Source organism: Neovison vison, chromosome 4 (genome assembly GCF_020171115.1).
Source record: "Neovison vison isolate M4711 chromosome 4, ASM_NN_V1, whole genome shotgun sequence".
Classification (NCBI taxonomy): Eukaryota; Metazoa; Chordata; class Mammalia; order Carnivora; family Mustelidae; genus Neogale; species Neogale vison.
In genome coordinates, this window is record NC_058094.1 from 163,937,019 (window position 1) to 163,954,685 (window position 17,667).

Below are 17,667 nucleotides of genomic sequence, written 5' to 3' on the forward strand. Positions count from 1 at the left end.
ACGAACTGTATAGTCTTACTGGGTTTGCAGTATTCATTCCCCTTCTTGCAGACCCATCCATCAGTCCCTTTCCCCTCGCCTCCCTACTTTCCGAGTCCCAACTTCTTTTTTTCCGAGGGAGCAGATCATGATTTGAAATGATGGCGATGAATCTTAATGTCCCCAGACTCTCTATTTACTTAATTTTTAGTAGCAAATTTTCACTTCAAGGGAGTAATCTAAGTTTGTAATTCTCAAGTCTTCCCACAGAGGTAATCAAATACACTACGTCTCTCTGCCCCCTCCCCTCCTCTCTCTCTCTCTCTCTTTTTTCCAAACTTAATTGGGGATAATACAAATCTCAAATGAAATATTGCACAGTTTGTTGGTATTTATCTGAGACGCATTGACCATTCTTTTTCCCCCTTTCTATTGATACCCTGAATGATAGCCAAAAAAACACATTGTCTTTTGAATCTTTGTCACATAACACTTCTCTTGGAGATTAAAAGTAAATTTCTAACTACAAACCCACTGTCATCAAACTTGCTGTTAATGCTCAGCCTCTTTTCTAAGAAGAGTATGATTTTAGTTAAAATAAAATTGTGTTTTGTTTTTGAAACTTCACAGGCTTCAGAGACTTCTCTTTTTCTTGATCTTCCTTTCTTCCTCCTGAAACCTCAGGATAATTAATTTTAACAAGCTCTGGAAACGTTCATTCTTCTCTTTATCTTCCCTACCTTAGAGTCCCTCCTTACCTCCTTCTTTTCCAGTGGGTATCTTCCTATTCAAATTCTGACAGGAATGAATTCCTGCCTTTCCACAGCCTCATCTTCATATTCTCATTCACTTTCCCTCAATCACTTTAATTTATCCATACAGTCTGTTCCTGACCATATTTAACAGTTTGTGTGGCTGCTGAAGTTCTCCCAGCCTGTGTGTCCCTTGCCTAGAGGGCAGCCATCTTGCTCCCGCTGTGCCCTTCACATGCTGGCAAGAGAAGGGGATCCTGATCAACTTTATTAATAACACAAAGGCAATGGAAGTAAAGATATTAATCAAGGGACAGCCTCATTGCATTGCTCTAAAAGGAAGCATTGAGGCAATTTCTCAAACTCCATCTCCCTATTATACTCCTCTAGAGATCTGTGTTCATTCCATCACAGGTATGGGGTGCCTTACACTGGGATAAAGTTAGTAAATTGTAACCACTGAAACCTAGCATGCATTGCCATATGATTATGACTTCACTCTCATTTTAAGTTCGACAAAGGTAAGGAACAAGGTACCCACTTGTGCAGTGGGAAATCTTGCTCATTAAATTACTATATTTCTTTGAAAACAAGTGGATTTCTCTGAGTTAATCCTTTCTTACAGGATCCAAATCATCTACTCTTTTTTTTTTTCTAAATATGACCTCTTTCTTCCCTCACTATTCATTCACAGTTCACACACAGTGCCTCTGGAGGGTACAGTATAGTCTAATTTTCTTCATTATTCAATTTGGATCCTGTTAAATGAGACAGGCATTCACTGAAAATTAGGAACACTTAAGTTTTGGCAAATAAGTTCATTAGTATTCGGAAAGCTTTGCACCCCTCATATTTAATAAACCTTTCTATTACACAGTAAGAAATGCTAAAAAATAGTCAAACAAATTAGCAGTGGAGCTCACCAAGACAGTACATTCAGCCCTGATTCAGAGATGTCTCAGTTTATCAGTTTTCTGTCAATCATTAAACAACAAAGATGAAACATGCAATTATGTACAAGGAGACAGAACTCCTAATTTTTTCATCCTAGCTGAAGCAGAAGGGTTTTAATTGCTTGGAAAAATAAGATTTTTATTTTCTTCCAAAGGGATAAAGAAAACAAATGGCTTTGAGTTCAGTGCCTGGAGCTATAAGACTTCAGCTTATACAAATGGGAGTTGGAAAGACCATCCCATCATATGTAGTTTTTGTCCTTCATAAGGACCAGTATCCATATATTTAGAAATCTGAGATGGCCCACAGAATATTTCCTTTTCTACTAGAGTTTCTTTATCACATAAGGAAGAAAAAGAATGTGCCTTTTTCATTAGAATGTTTAGAGTCATGTAAATTTACTGATACCGCTTTTGTTTAATGGGAGTAACGCTCACTGAAATAGTTGAATATGCTGTCAATTATTGCAGGGTCAACTTTCCACTTAGGTGGGTTACCAAGCCCTTTGTTCCTCTTCAAAGTCCTATCAGCCCTCTGATCTTGAAAGAGAGAAACTATATGTATTTAAAGAGGTCACCAGCTATAATGAATATATGAAGCACAATATACATGAAAGATGTCTATTTATTGAAAGAAGTTTTTTTTAAAGTTTAGTACATAGTCACCTGGATTCTCCCCATCTGAGCAGAGATGGTTGCAGACAGTGGCCATCACCGTATGGAGGGCTGTCCCTCTACAGATTTATTCCAAGAAGTAAATGATTGTCTCTTCCTTATACGTGAACATAGATCTTTTCATGGTAACCCTGGGCCTAAGTAATTACATAGAGGTGGATGTCAAGGCACCTCAGAATTGCCTGAGAAGCATGGGTCATCTGCCTGTAACTGGTTAACCTGGTGGGACCTCCAGTCCCTTAAGACATGGGTGATCCTCACCAAAAGAAAAGCCAGTAGATGAAAGGAAGGAGGGTTTTGTACCCTCTCCTATGAACACTTCTGGAGTGGGGGAAACTGTCAGGTTTAGCTTGTATCTCCAAACCTAGCACACACCTGGTATGTTCCATATGGTATATGCTCAGTGGAAGTGTGATCAAGGAAAAGAGAGGGAGAAAGGCACAGATGGGAGAAAGAGTAGAGGAGGGTAAAGCCTCTGTGAGCTCTACAGGGAATGTTTCTAGGACCTACTCAACTCCTAAGCAGACCCATTGTATTCTTTTTTCTTTTTTTAAAGATTTTATATACTCATCTGAGAGAAAGAGAGAGAGAGAGAGGCACAGAAAGTACAAGCAGGGGGAGAGGTGGAGGTGGGAAGCAGGCCCCTGGTAAGCAGGGAGCCAGATGTGGGGCTCTATCCCAGGACCCGGAGATCATGACCTGAGCCAAAGGTAGATGAGCCACCCCGCCATCTGAGCCACCCAGGCGCCCCAGATTCATTGTATTCTTTAAGGTTGATAAATACTCCTCCAAAAAACAAAAACAAAAACAAAAACTCAGTCAAGTGAGTATTGCAGATTTACTTGACCTATCAGCTTAAGAAAAGTTGAGTTAGAAACTGGGCAGTTGTCCAGTAGACTGGGACCTGATGTTAGCATTTTTAGAGCTGGAAGGGGTCTTGGGTCACCTAAGAGGCCTCCAAATGGAATGTGATATGACTTGCCCACAGTCACATGGCTCATTAATATTAAAATAAAGATCTGGGTCTCAGAGTTCCCAGCCTAGCATTTTTCATCATGCAATTTCTCCACATCAGATAGAAGCAATAGCTGCTTCCCAAATTCTATCCCTTCATATTTCCTGACCCATATCACTTGATATCTCTCTCCCCCAGAAGCCCTAACTAAACCTAACCCCTTCCTCTGGTACCATGGGATTTTATACAGCTTGCTAGAGAAACAGTCTAGGCAGGTTCACAGAGCAATTACAGAATGCAGACTTACAGGTCTTACAAACGGGTGCTCACTAGGGTGGATTAAGGCAATAAGAATCGCTATACCAACTGTAATCCTTGACTCGGGAATATCATTGTGTCCACTTGTTTGCTGTGGCCACTGCTCTTCACATCCAAGAGAAAACTAGGATGTAAGAAACATGTTTATCTTATTCATTCATTCATTCATTCATTCATTCATTTAGAGAGCCACATAGGGGCAGAGGGAGAGGAAGAGAGAGAATCCCAAGCAGGCCCCAAGCTCAGTGCAGCCCAATGTGGGGTTCAGTTTCACAATCTTGAGATCATGACCTGAGCCAAAATCAAGAGTTGGATGCTAAACCAACTGAGCCACCCAGATGCCCTGGAACCATATCTATCTTACACCTGTCTCCAGTGTCCAGTAGATATTTAACTACTTGTTGAATTTTTTTAATGTGACCCGCAGTTCCATATTTCATGATTCTATGAATGTTCCTTGACATCTTCATCTACAAATAATCAATAATATCACCCTTCAGCCAAATATTTTTAAAGATCTCAACTCTACCTAGTGTCTCCACTGATCAAATTAACTTGACACAGAGGCTGATCACCCAGCCCATAAGCAGGGAATTCAGGCTCCATTTGACTTGATCTACTGTGTTGGTTCATCTTTGCCCTCAAATCAATGAAGACATACTATGGGCTAACATCCTAGAACTGGAAGATAGTCTGATTATATTTTCATTTTCAAGCCCTAGAATGTCAAGACATGTAGGCTAATAAATAAATTGGTGTTTCCTTCAAACCACTACTTGCCAAATCTTTATACAAGGACAAGCTAAGCTCTGCATGGGGAAGAACCAAGCCGGAGGACCAGTGAGGGTGTCTGCCTACCCTCCATGGTCACAAACAATCCAGATGGGGCACCCAAATTATATATCTGAGTAGGACAAATGGAAGCCCTGTAGTAAAACAACCCCATGCTCCTCTATATTTGATTATGCCTTACTTTCTACCCCTAAGGAATTTATCAATCCTTCCTTCCAAATAGAAGCCCTGTAGTAAAACAACCCCATGCTCCTCTATATTTGATTATGCCTTACTTTCTACCCCTAAGGAATTTATCAACCCTTCCTTCCAATTCCACACAGAATTCTCCCTAAAATAAGTGCTAGTATTGTTTTCCTCTCTGTATATTTCTGTGGATGTTTTAGCACTCTGTGGTCATTTTGGTGCCCTTCTAGGTTAGTCCTCCAAGCAGTGGTCCAACTGGTCTGTCTTTAATCTGACCCTGATGGCAGCCATTGCTTGAAATGAAGAAGGCAGTCTAGTTAGAAACCACAGTTGATGTTCCTCCTCTCTCAGGGGATAGGTAGGCCATCCAGAAGGTCCTCTTGATGGTGTCTGGGGCCAGGATTCAGGAAGTTCAGTGACAGGGATAGGAAGCGACGTAGAAAATGTCATGCTCCTCCAGAGAAGTGCGTTTCCTTCTGTCTCAGCAACTGTAAAATTATAAATCAAAGATTAAAAAGTTAAGCCACTGCTCAAGTGAAGATCTTGGTAAATACACCACTTAACCAAACCCCGATGACGGATGCATTGGCATCTAGATGAAGTCTGTGGTTTCCCAAACAATGAGGCAGAGACTACAGGGATACACAAAGTATGCCTAAGGAGTCTCTGTTTCTTCATTTATTTTGCTTTAACAAAGAAGGGGGAAAAAACTGTAATTGCAGTTAAATACGAGTGAATCTGCTTACAGAAAGCATGTAGAATGAGTGGGCTTGGGAGGGACATATGAGGGAAAAAGGAAAGAGAGCTCACAGAATCCAGGAACGCTGCTGCTTCTTCACAGCACTTCGCGGAGCTGACCTGAGTGGAGTTGTGATCCTGTGACCTAAGAGAGAGATGAATAAATGATATTTGGCGACAAAAGATTTAAGACCCTATGAAAAATTAGAAGCACAGTCACCCAAGCTTTACTCAGTTCCTGGCATCCAAAATGACTGATTCTGAGTCCTTAACAAAATAAGACAGAATGATAAGAACCTAACACAAAGACAGTCTAGATGAAGCAGCACTAGCTTAGGGCATCTCCACTAAAAGCATCACAGGAGATGTATTAGAGTGCCACTGCCCAGGTACTGAGCAAAACTCACATCAGGAATTGTCTTTGACTAACATTCTCCTTTTTAAAGATCTTTTTTTTTTTTTTTTTTAATTTGACAGACAGAGATCACAAGTAGGCAGAGAGGCAGGCAGAGAGAGAGGGGGAAGCAGGCTCCCTGCTGAGCAGAGAGCCCGACACGGGGCTCAATCCCAGGACCCTGGGATCATGACCTGAGCTGAAAGCAGAGGCTTTAACCCACTGAGCCACCCACGCGCCCCGACTAACATTCTCCTTTGATGTACCACTCTGTCCCCTTCCTCAGGCTCCAGGAACCCAAATGTCCTTAATATGACAGAGACTAGCTTAAACCTAAGGTCTTCAATTGTTAGATCTGAGTATTTCATACTAGAGTATGAATAACTGGTGGCTTTAATATTCCCATGGGCTGTTTGCAATTTAAAAATACTTGCAATCTTAATTACTGGAATATGGGAAGAAGAGAGAAGGGAAGGTGAGCAAGGAAAGAGGAGGGGCTTCCCATACTTCTGGTTTAATCTCAACACGACAGCACACTAACCACCAAAAATCCAAACAGTGGGCTTCAGCAACTTCGCCTCCTTGCCAAACGCGGTGGACAGCTGCTAAGCCCAGAATGAGTAAGCGGTTTTACTCAGAACACATGAAGAGGATTCTTCAGAACTGATGTTTATGCCTATAGAGAAGCCTCCTCCAGATACCAATGATCATGTCTGCATTCCAGGTATCTGCCCTCCTCCAAACCCCTCACTTGACAAAGAAGCAAACTAAAAGATAAGTGGCTTACCTAGTGTCACAAAGAGACTGACTGAAGGCAGGGATGAGACTGAGCTTAAGTCCCAGTTCGCACGCAGCCCAGCCCAAGTAAAGCTTCGTTAGCACAACACATTGTCTTTGTTCTAGACAGGAGTATTGTGTTCTTCAAACTCTAAGGAAGTATTTGGGTAATACCTGAGTAGTAATTTCCCCTTCCTGGACAAAAGTCTGGGTCAGTAAGTCCAAGGGAGGCACAGGAATGTTAAGTGGTTCCCCGGGGGAGCCTGATTTGTTGGGGGCTGGAACCACCCCTCTGCTGTGCTTATCACCCCTCTGAATATTAGCACCATGGAGCCTGCTGGAAGGTCCCCCTGAAAGTCTGCTCTTAGGAAATCCTCACAAGCTCAGATATCAAAGGGCTCTTGACAATTAGGGCACAAGTCAGAGTCCTGAAGACAGACACCAGCAAATCCATGGAAACAGAAAGTGTATTAGTGATTGCCAAGGGCTAGGGGCAAGGCTTGAGGGATGATAGCTAATGGTTATCGGGTTGATGAAAACATTCTGGAATTAGTTGTGATGATTATACAACCTAAAGCAACCTTGATTATGCATTTTAAGAGAGTGAATTTTTTTTAAAAGATTTTATTTATTTATTTGACAGACGGAGATCACAAGCAGGCAGAGAGGCAGGCAGAGAGAGGAGGAAGCAGACTCCCTGCTGAGCAGAGAGCCTGATGTGGGGCTCAATCCCAGGACTCTGAGATCATGACCTGAGCCAAAGGCAGCGGCTTAACCCACTGAGCCACCCAGGCGCCCCTAAGAGAGTGAATTTTATGATATGCAAATTCTACTTCAATTCTTGAGCAGCCCATATAGATGTGTGGGTACCACATATCACACGCAGGTGGATCACCAGGCTCCCTGTGTCCTCACCACTGCTGGACCACTCTGTTGTCCCTTGGGCAACAGAGGCAAAATGTGGCCAGGGAAGACGATGACAATAATGGCTACCATTTGCTGCATACTTCTTATGTGGCAGACACCTGCGATACACAGCACATGTTTATCTCAAATGATACATCATAACCGATGATGTGGATACCATCATCACACTGTTCTTGTTAACATTTTACAGATGACAAAATGGAGCTATCGTGAGGTTAAACAACTTGACCAGGCCCATAGCCAGTAAGTGACAAAAGTAATAGCTAGAAAGACGTGGCCAAGTAGGCACCAAAAGAATCTACCCCAAATCAAATTATCAGTCCTTCATGATTCTGGTAGTCCCATTGTTAGACTACAGGGAAACACAAAGTGTTGGGAAAACAGAATAATAATAATAATAATAACAACAACATAGCTAAGATTTATTCTTTCCATGTTCTAATCTTTCTGCTAAACTCTCTACATAGATTATCTCACATAATCTTCACAAAAACTCTGTGAGGTACATATGACCATGGTGGAAGGTTAGGCAGAGAATGCTTATGTAACGTGTCCAAAGCCACACAGCTAACAAGCAATGAAACGAGGATTTGAACACAGGCCCTACTGCTAAGCCACTCTGATAGAGAGCCAAATTCAGATTGTCTGCTGGGACCAGGAGGATGAAAGAGTAAAGTAGGTCCCATGTGTTTCTTGAAATACAAAATAGCATCTGCCCATCTCTTATCTGTAGAGATGTGGTACAATTTTCTCGTAATACTATAAGGCAAACAAAACACAAGAGCAATGATAAATGACACTTTGCCTCAATGTTGATACAAAACAGAGTGACAGAAACTCACAAATTAGAGAAAAGCCTTTTTTCATCTAAAAGGGCAGCCACCATTCAACTCCAACCCTCTGCTGCCAAGTGGGAATATGATGCAGTGTTGCCATAGTTTCTGAAAGAAACCAGAAAGAAAGATTTTTACATGAAATCTTTTGGTGTAAAAAGAAAAAAAAAAAGGCAAAATGGGGCACCTGGGTGACTTAGTCATTTGGGTGTCTGACTCTTGTTTTCAGCTCAGGGTCATGGTCTCAGGATCAGGTCCCATGTTCAACTCTGCGCTCAGAATCTGCTTGGAATTCTCTGCCTCTCCTTCTCCCGTTGCCCCTCCCCCCACTGCCATGCATTCTCTCTCTCTCTTTCTATCTCTCTCTCTCAAATAAATGAATAAATAAATTCTTTGAGAGAAAAAAGGAGAAATTTTTTTTAAAGGTAGCTATTATTAGTCCCACTCGATATTTTTTTTTAAAAATCGGAAAGAATTCTGAATCTGAATTTGGTCTGTCACAGTTCACTCTCAACCTATGTATATAGTAAATTGCTTCCTCGAGCTCTTCCATATGACTGGAATTTAGGATTTGGGGCAAAAAGTGACGGGCAGAATGTGGAATGGTGAGGAGGGACCAAGGTATGAAGATTCTTGATGCACACCTAAGGAAAGTAAATCTCATTCTGCAGGCCAGGGAAAGCCAGGAGCTTTGTTGTTTTGTTCTGTTTTGTTTAAGAAAAGAAAGACATCGGATTAGAAAGACATCCTGAGAATGATGTTAAGGGCAGAATAGCTGGGAGAGTGAGCTGAGGCGGTGAGACAAAATGGCAGGTAATTCTCAACTTCAAGGTAGTCGCGTTAGAAGCGAGAGAATAGACCTAAGTCAATTAATAGCATAGACTGTCCTTAGAAAGTGATAGATCTGCTTATAGGAAAAGAGCATATATACACTCGATTATGTAGCAATGGCATCACTTGATAAAGAAAAGGCCAACATCATGAAGGGGGAGACATTAGCAAATGAGGAAGAAATCTATGAGAAGAACAAGAGAGGAATTTCGGGATACGACTTGTTTGAGGCTGGGTTTGGCATGTAAAAAGGAAAAGAAAATGTCGTTGGCGGGGTGCCTGGGTGGCTCAGTGGGTTAAAGCCTCTGCCTTCGGCTCAGATCATGATCCCAGGGTCCTGGGATCGAGCCCCACGTCTGGCTCCCTGCTCCGCAGAGAGCCTGCTTTCTCCCCTCTCTCTGCCTGCCTCTCTGCCTACTTGTCATTTCTCTCTCTCTGTCAAATAAATAAAATCTTAAAAAAAATAAAAAAAAATTAAAAATAAATGTCCTTGGCTAGGGAGGACACACCTTGAAAGCTGCCTAAGAAAACAAAAAAGTGAATGAGAAAAATAAAATGAACACATATAAGGAGGTCAGGTATTAAGAAATTAAGAAGAGGGACGCCTGAGTGGCTCAGTGGGTTAAAGCCTCTGCCTTCGGCTCAGATCATGATCCCAGGGTCCTGGGATCGAGCCCCACATCGGGCTCTCTGCTCAGCCGGGAGCTGCTTCCTCCTCTCTCTCTCTCTCTGCCTGCCTCTCTGCCTACTTGTGATCTCTGTCTGTCAAATAAATAAATAAATAATCTTTAAAAAAAAAAAAAGAAAGAAAGAAATTAAGAAGAAATATAAAAACTAGGAAGGGGAAAAATCAGGCAAGGAAGAGCAGTGCACTTCCCTAAATTCCAGATTTAATGCAGATGAGAGAAACTGAAAAGAGCATTTTAAAAAGATGTTGTAATGAAGGCACCAAAGAGATCGCTTTAACAGAGACAGAACTTAAGAATAGGGACCACAATGGAGGTATTTATAAGGAGAAGAAGAAAAAGAGGTCCAAAATATGGGAAAGGATTTTAGCTACTGGAGACCAGGGGAAAAGATGAGTTTTAGAGATGTCAGAAGGGAAAATATGACAGGATTTTGGAATATCCTCCAAGTGAAAATAAGGTCTATTCTGTGAAAAAATACAAAGTTCTTTCTCCACAAGTGCTTAAGAAGCAGCCCCGAGGACAGCCAAAGATAATACCAAAGCTGCATTCCGAGGGTATGAGGAGGAGAATGCAGTTACCATAAAGTTCCAGAAGGGAAGGGAGCAAAGATTTTCATCTTTACCAAGCTTGGTTTTCATTGGTTGTAACAACACACAGACCAGAATGAAGTGTTCCACAGAAGCAACTTCAGAGGTAACCTTGTGATGGCCCAGAACACTCTGGGAGAACTACAATATTCACAAAGGCAGAAGGAAAAGGAGTGCCTTTCTCCATACACATGGTCCAGGAACAAAAAGGACCAAAAACAGTAACAAAAGATCCTATTTAAAAGGACAAAGTTGGGAGAGCCTGGCTGGGTCAGTCAGTGGCGCTTGCAATGTTTGATCTTGGGGATTGTGAGTTCAAGCCCCACATTGGGTGTAGAGAGTTCTTAAAAATAAAATCTTGAAAAAATTAAAAAAATAAAAGCACCCAGTTGGGCATTAAGGAGAAGAAATACAAGTGAAGAGGAAGGAGGACTATTACAGGACAAGAAGTGTGTGTCATGTAATATCTGGCAACTTAGTTACAGTATCCCACTTAAGTTCCTCAACAGATAGGCAAAATTATTCCATTTTGCAGAAGAAAGTGTGGGACTTATGTAAAATAATTACTTAGTAAATAGTCACAAAGATAGTTAAATTTTAGAGCCAAGTCTTACTGGATTCTCAAGCTTAAGCATTTTCCACAATACCTAAGTCACTATGGATCATCTTCCACCTGGATTTCTGCAGAAGTCTTCCTAACTAGCATGTCTCTCACCTCCACCATCCTCCAGCTGCTACGTAGCCCAAGAAGTAGATCCAAAATGCAAATTTCGTTGCGGCACTGCCCGTTCCAATCCCTTCAATAAATTCCCTTTAGTCTTCAGTGGCATCCAGACCACTGAGCACTCCCTACAAGGCTATTCAGGGTCTAGCCCCACTCAGCTCCCAGCTTCATCTCAAGCTCCTCTCTTTGTAGGTGACAATTCAATGACTGAATATATAGTTAAGTCCTTGGAATGCACCATGATCATTTTCATCTCCAGGGCTTGACACACTATCCATATGGGCTGGAGCACTCATCCCCCTGACCATCGAACCCCTCCCCTTGGCAGTCACCAAGAATGACTCCTGGGCAACAGTAGGACTCCTTTCTCACAAAAATTAACATGCCTTATTGGAAATCTCTTTGATCTGTTCTGAGATCCCCATATCCCTTCTACCACGAGCTATATGAGGAAAGATCCTATTTCTGTTTTCTTCACTCTTGAATCCACAACACCGAGCACCTGCACTGACACATCACAGGGGTTAAACACATATGTTTTGAAATGGACAAATAAATTTGATAGGGTGAGAGCCATTACTGGTTACTGAGTAGAGACCAAACGCCTAGCTGACCCCAAAGCCTCTACTCTTGGCTTCTGCAACTTACTGTCCATTGCTGAAGATTCTTTTCCAAATTCCAAAATTCAATTCCAATTCCAAAATTCCAAAAAGTTCAACAACGTTTTATAGAACATAGGCTCTGTGTCCTTCCTGAACTCAGAGCTATAAATAATTCCAAGGACGAGACTTGCTTCTTGCCCTAAACAAGCTTACAGGCTAGTTGAAGAGCTTTCATTTTGTCAACACTTGCAACAACTCACATTCTCTTTAATCTCTCTCAGAACAGAGCTGACAAGGGCTCCTTGACAGTCTCTTAGCATTTGGTTATGGCCAGTTGACTCCTACAGGACAACAAGGGGCGTGAGAGCTGAAGCCAAATCTTACTCATCATTATCATCCTGATGGTTAGCATAGTGTTGGTATATAACGACAGGTTTAAAACAGTCACTAAATGGGTGAAAGCAAAAACAAATTAATCAAGAAACAAACAAACAAGTCAAGTCTTGGAATTTAGCTTTGGAATCCGGGTCAAAGTCTCAGCAGGAATTCTCCTCCATCACTAAACAGATAAATGACTTGGTGACAAGTCCCCATAGGAAAGAGCAAGCCACATGTATTGGCCAGACTACAGCCAGCAGAGCAGGGGGGCAGGCAAAGAGAGGAGCAGGCTATGATTTTCAGTGGTTTTCCATTTTTCCGTCCCTGGACTCTGTTCCATCACTTCTCTTCTCTGTCCTCAGGTTTAGAGGGGAGATACCCTGGGAGAGTTCCACCCACGAAAGAGTATTGAGATGGCTGTGCCTGGCTCTCTACAGCCCCAAACTTGCTCCCTGAAACAGCCCGGAGAGGTAGGTCAAAAGATAATAGGAAAATAGATCAATATAATATTCACCACATATTTTTGCTCCCTAGGAAGAAAACCCTTCAGTGACATTACTTAAAATGTGCATTAGTAATTATCAACGTGAATAAATATCTAACTGAAACAAAGATATTTGCTAGTTTCTGTGCCTTTCAAAATTAGAACCAAAAGTTGAGCCAGAAACAGCTATCAAATAGCATCCTTTTCACACACACACACACACACACACACACACACACACACAAACATATTCCTGAAATTTCCCCTGCTGCCAACTTGTTAGTTATTTGAATAAACATGATTTCTGCCACATGCGTTAGCACCAAATAGTACCTTGTAGTCAGTTAAAAAACCTTTATCAAAGTTAGACTCTGGTACTATTTTGACACCAGACAGTCCTTTGCTTTTGTGTGGAATCACAGTGTTGCCTGAACAGTGTACGATTACGCTTTTGTGCAGACAATCAGCAGGTCATTAGCGTACCGTACAAATCACCTTGGACTCAGGATGGAACCCTGGGGACCTGACGCTGCAATAGACTGCGGAGAAGACATGGTGTTGCTGACAGTTACCTCTGATGGCGGTTAAAAAGGTATGATTGCAACCACATGACAGCTTAATACAACAGATCCCTGAGCAGTTCGCATGGCATTCTGATTAATGGTATCAGTAATCATTATGAATTTTTAAGTTTCGGTGGAGCACTCCATTACATCCTACTATTAGAACACAAGACTAACAGGCCCTTTATGAAATTACCATGTTTTATCATTATTTTACTGCCACTGGTTTTACATTTGGGTGAACATGATCTGACCCATAACATATTTGAAAGGCTCAAGAAGAAATTTTTTCCTAAGAAAGTGAAAGTGACATGAACTGAAACTTGTTATGGGAACCAGGATTTGCCACTTTTACACACACACATGCACGCATGTACACATACACACACACACACACACACACACACACGGAGAAGTTCTATTTCCCTAGGATCCACATCTGGCAATGATGTGAGCATAGTGAAAAGATTTCAGATTCTCTCCAGAAAGCCCTTAGGCTACAAGAAAAATCATCCTACATCTAATAAAGCCATCTGAGATCTATCTGCCATATGGGACAGCCCTGTTCTGCTTTATTCCAACAAATTGGTCCTTGGATTCCTCTCGCAGCTGTTGCTGCTGTTGTTGAAGATGTACGAGTCCCGGCAATGCGCAGGCTGCTGTACACAACAGTCAGGGTCCCACGTCTCTGGGCAGTGTAAGCATTAAGTGGTATCACCTGTGACAAGTACTGAGCCCCGGCATAGCTAAAAGCCTGACCAGAAGTGCTCAGTAAATGGGGACCAAAAGAATCGTCTTAATTAGAATATTCTGGGAGTTTAGTTTCAAGAGAAAAGTGGGAGTGGATTTCTAAATCAGATTGCCACCAAGACAATAAGGATGCTAAAATAAGCAAATAACTTTTCCTTAGAACTTCCCCTTCAGGGATATCTGGGTGGCTCAGTCAGTTAAGCATCTGCATGACTCAGGTCATGATCTCAGGGTCCTGGGATTGAGCTCCACATGGGCTCCCTGCTCAGTGGGAAGCCTGCTTCTCCCTCTCCCTCTGCCTGCCGCTCCCCCTGCTTGTTCTCTCTCCCTCTCTCCGTCAAATAAATAAATAAATAAAATCTTTCATATATATATATATATATATATATATATATATATAATCAATCCTGTGAAAAGAAAACATTTACTCTTCTTTTTTAAAGATTTTATTTATTTGACAGAGAGAGAGAGATCACAAGTAGGCAGAGAGGCAGGCAGAGAGAGAGGGGGAAGAAGGCTCCCCGCTGAGCAGAGAACCCGATGTGGGACTCGATCCCAAGACCCTGATATGACCTGAGCTGAAGGCAGAGGTTGAACCCACTGAGCCACCCTGGTGTCCCACATTTATTCTTCTTAATAATTTTTTAGCTCAATAATATATTGAGGTATAATTTACAAAATAAAATTGTAAGACAGTTAAAGTGTACATCATGGTAATTTGCCATACATGTACATGATGAAAGGATCCCCCGTCTACTTAACTAACACATCCATCACCTCACATATTTACCTTTTTTTTTTCTTTTTGCCCAGAATTTAGGTTTAATTATACAACACAGTGTTATCAACTGTGGTCGCCATGTTATACATTAAATCCTCAGAACCTACTAGTCTTATTGCTGGACGTTTATACCCTTTTATTACCTTTCTGTATTTCCCCCATACTCATTATGATTAAGGTTGGCTTTTTCATATTTCCTACCTTATATTTAAAATACACATAGCTATCAACACACACACACACACCAATATCAGGAGATAATTTTAATCCTTTGAGTCCATCTGGATAGGTCATCTGCAGCCAGAGGTCAGACGTCCTCAACATGCTGAGTGGTTTAATATCAACACTAGTCTTGTGTGAGGAGGTCCCCTCTTGGATTTTTCTTTCCAATTTTATCAAATTTCAGCAAATCCCTTTCTCTAGTTTAAATAAGACAGAAAGCCTTGCCAGCTCCGTATTAACTCAGGACCATTTCCTGTTAACTTGGGATTGAGGGACTCACCACCCCCTTCCTTCTCCTCTCTATCTTCCTTACTTTACTGCCTGATTTCCCTCTGTTTTTTCTGATCGTCTTCTGAAAAACTCCCTTGTCCTATGTTCTAAAAAAGAAGAACAGCATAGAGAATAGAAGACAGGACTAGAAGTGTGAACAGAGATTTAAAAAAAAAACACAAGAATTTTGAGGTTCCCTCAGCTTTTTAACCTCAGGTTCTGTTTCTGTAGATAGCTAGAAGTGAAAAGAGTAAAAAGGGCAAAAATACTAGGAAGAGAGAGAACATCGGAGAGATGCTAGAAGAGAGTCTGCTGAAGGGAGGACTGACTCATCTCAACTTCTCCCTTCTTCTAATCTCTTCACAAGTCCCCTGCGGTGACCTTTACAAGCCTGATGGGATGGAACCCTTGGGAAACTCCGAAGAGGTAGAAGGGAAAAATGGCATAAAGTAAAATTCCATGTAAAAACCAAAACCCAAAACAAAACCAAAAAAGAAAAAAAAAAAAAATTCCCCAGGGCCTCTAGACTCATTGCTCAAGTATTTTCCACTGCACCCCACCCACCCTCCCAGGCCAACACACACCACCCGCCACCCCACACCTGAACTTCTGGGTGAGCCAGAAGAGCACTGGAAGTTTGGGGGCAGGGCCGAAACCCAGCACAGCCCCAGGCAGTGGGCTCAGCTACTGCCTCTACAGTGCTGGGAATGTACTGTCCCCAAAACACCCACCCTCTGAAAGACAGGTAAAGAGAAGCGGCCAGGAATTTCAGAAGCCTGGGATTGGCAACAGGGCTCACCCACCCTTCTGCTGGGCTCTAGTCTTGGCTATGAAAGAGGGTGCAAGCATATCCTGACCCTGTGTCCTAACTTCCAGTTAAACCAGAAGCTGGACATTCAGGGGAAGAGCCAGGAATGTGGCCGGCCAGGTGTGGGGACATTACTGCCACAGTTTCCATCAGGGCCCACAAGCAGAATCCAGGCCACACGGGTGTGTTTGTTGAACAGAAACATTCTGAGAGTCTGTTTAAAAAGAAAATCTTCTGTTCCAGACTTTGAATAATAATGGCTGTCATTTGTTGAGCGCTTACTATGTACGGGCTAACTCTCTGTGTAATAGATCATTTAATTCTAATCATCTTATGCAGTAGATACTGTAATTATCTTCCTTTTCCATACTAGGAAATGAGAATTTAGAAGAGTAGAGCAACTTGATTCAAGCTACTGAAGAGACAGATCCAGGATTCCATCTGAGGTAGCTTGGACTCCAAAACCCACATTAAAAAACTATCCCATCATTTTCTTTTCCTTGTTTTTCCTTTTTGTTGAACTATAGTTGACACATAATGTTACATTACTTTCAGGTGTACAAAACATAGTGAGTCCACAATTCTATGCGCTATACTATGCCTACCACCAGTATAATTACCATTTGTCACCATACAACCCTATTACAGTACACTGACAATATTTCCTATGCCTTTCATCCCCCTGACTTACTCACTCCGGAACTGGAAGTCTATACCTCCCACTCCCCTTCACCCATTTTGTCCTATCTCTGTTATTTATGGGTCTGTTTCTGCTGCTCTTTGTTCGTTTATTCATTTGCGAAACCCACATTTTTAACCATCAAGCATAGAAAACCAAAATTCTACACCTTTGAGAGCATTCTTCTTAGATGAGACTTTTAAGTCATTTTGACCTTGTTTTGTTAGAGGAACGGATTTCAGTAGCCAGACAGCACATAGTTTTCCTCTATCTGACAATGTGCCTGAGGACAGTAGTAGATTCTAGAAATCAGATAAATGAGCATCAGAGATAATTCACTCACAAAACAGAAGAAAATGTGGGTGGAAATGTGAATTCTGGGCTCAGTCTGGCTCAGAGTTGATTTGTCTCAAAGTTAAAGTATTTCCGTTGTCTGTCGGCAACGGCTAATACAGAAAGACAGATCTGCCATGAGCTTTAGTCACAACTCTAAATTAAGAGGCAACATTGCTAATACCTGATGGATTCAGGAACTTTGAAGAGCAAGCACTTTACTCACAATTCTTAACCTTCCAAGCCACATTTTTCAGAGAGATACTGACTGACCAATACAAGGAGAAACTTAATAAAGTGCTGGGAATGTTCTAGAAACTTCCTAAAGAAACAGTAGATGTAATAAAGGAAGAAAAAATGTCAACACTGCCTTTATATCCAGTGACCCCCTCACTCTTAAAGAGTACCCTTTTGATTTTACAGTAGTTTCAGCAACAAATGTAATTGATAATTTAACATAATTACAAAATAAATATGTTGAGATAGTATTTCCCCTTCCACAGAGCCTTAAGAATTCTCATGATGATGATTCTGGGAGCACTAGGACTATTTATAAAAGATTCTAGTCAGTCCAAACTGCTATTATTACTTCTCCTCCCAGTACCTGTGAACTCCCAGGAGGCTCCTATTTGTATATTTGTGGTTATCAAGGGAGATCCCACTTCTGGTAAGGAAAGAATGACAGCA

At 41.6% G+C, this 17,667-nt stretch overlaps 1 long non-coding RNA gene across 1 annotated transcript in view; it reads right to left on the reverse strand.

Annotated features, from left to right (window-relative positions):
* Window positions 1-3,924: 3,924 nt before the first annotated feature.
* Window positions 3,925-17,667, reverse strand: part of LOC122904843 — a 43,403-nt gene continuing 29,660 nt past the window's right edge. Inside the window, exons 2-3 of the long non-coding RNA XR_006384270.1 lie at window positions 5,421-5,493; window positions 3,925-5,098 (exon numbers count right to left, since the gene is read on the reverse strand). This is a non-coding gene — a long non-coding RNA (uncharacterized LOC122904843). The remainder of the gene's footprint in view (window positions 5,099-5,420; window positions 5,494-17,667) is intronic.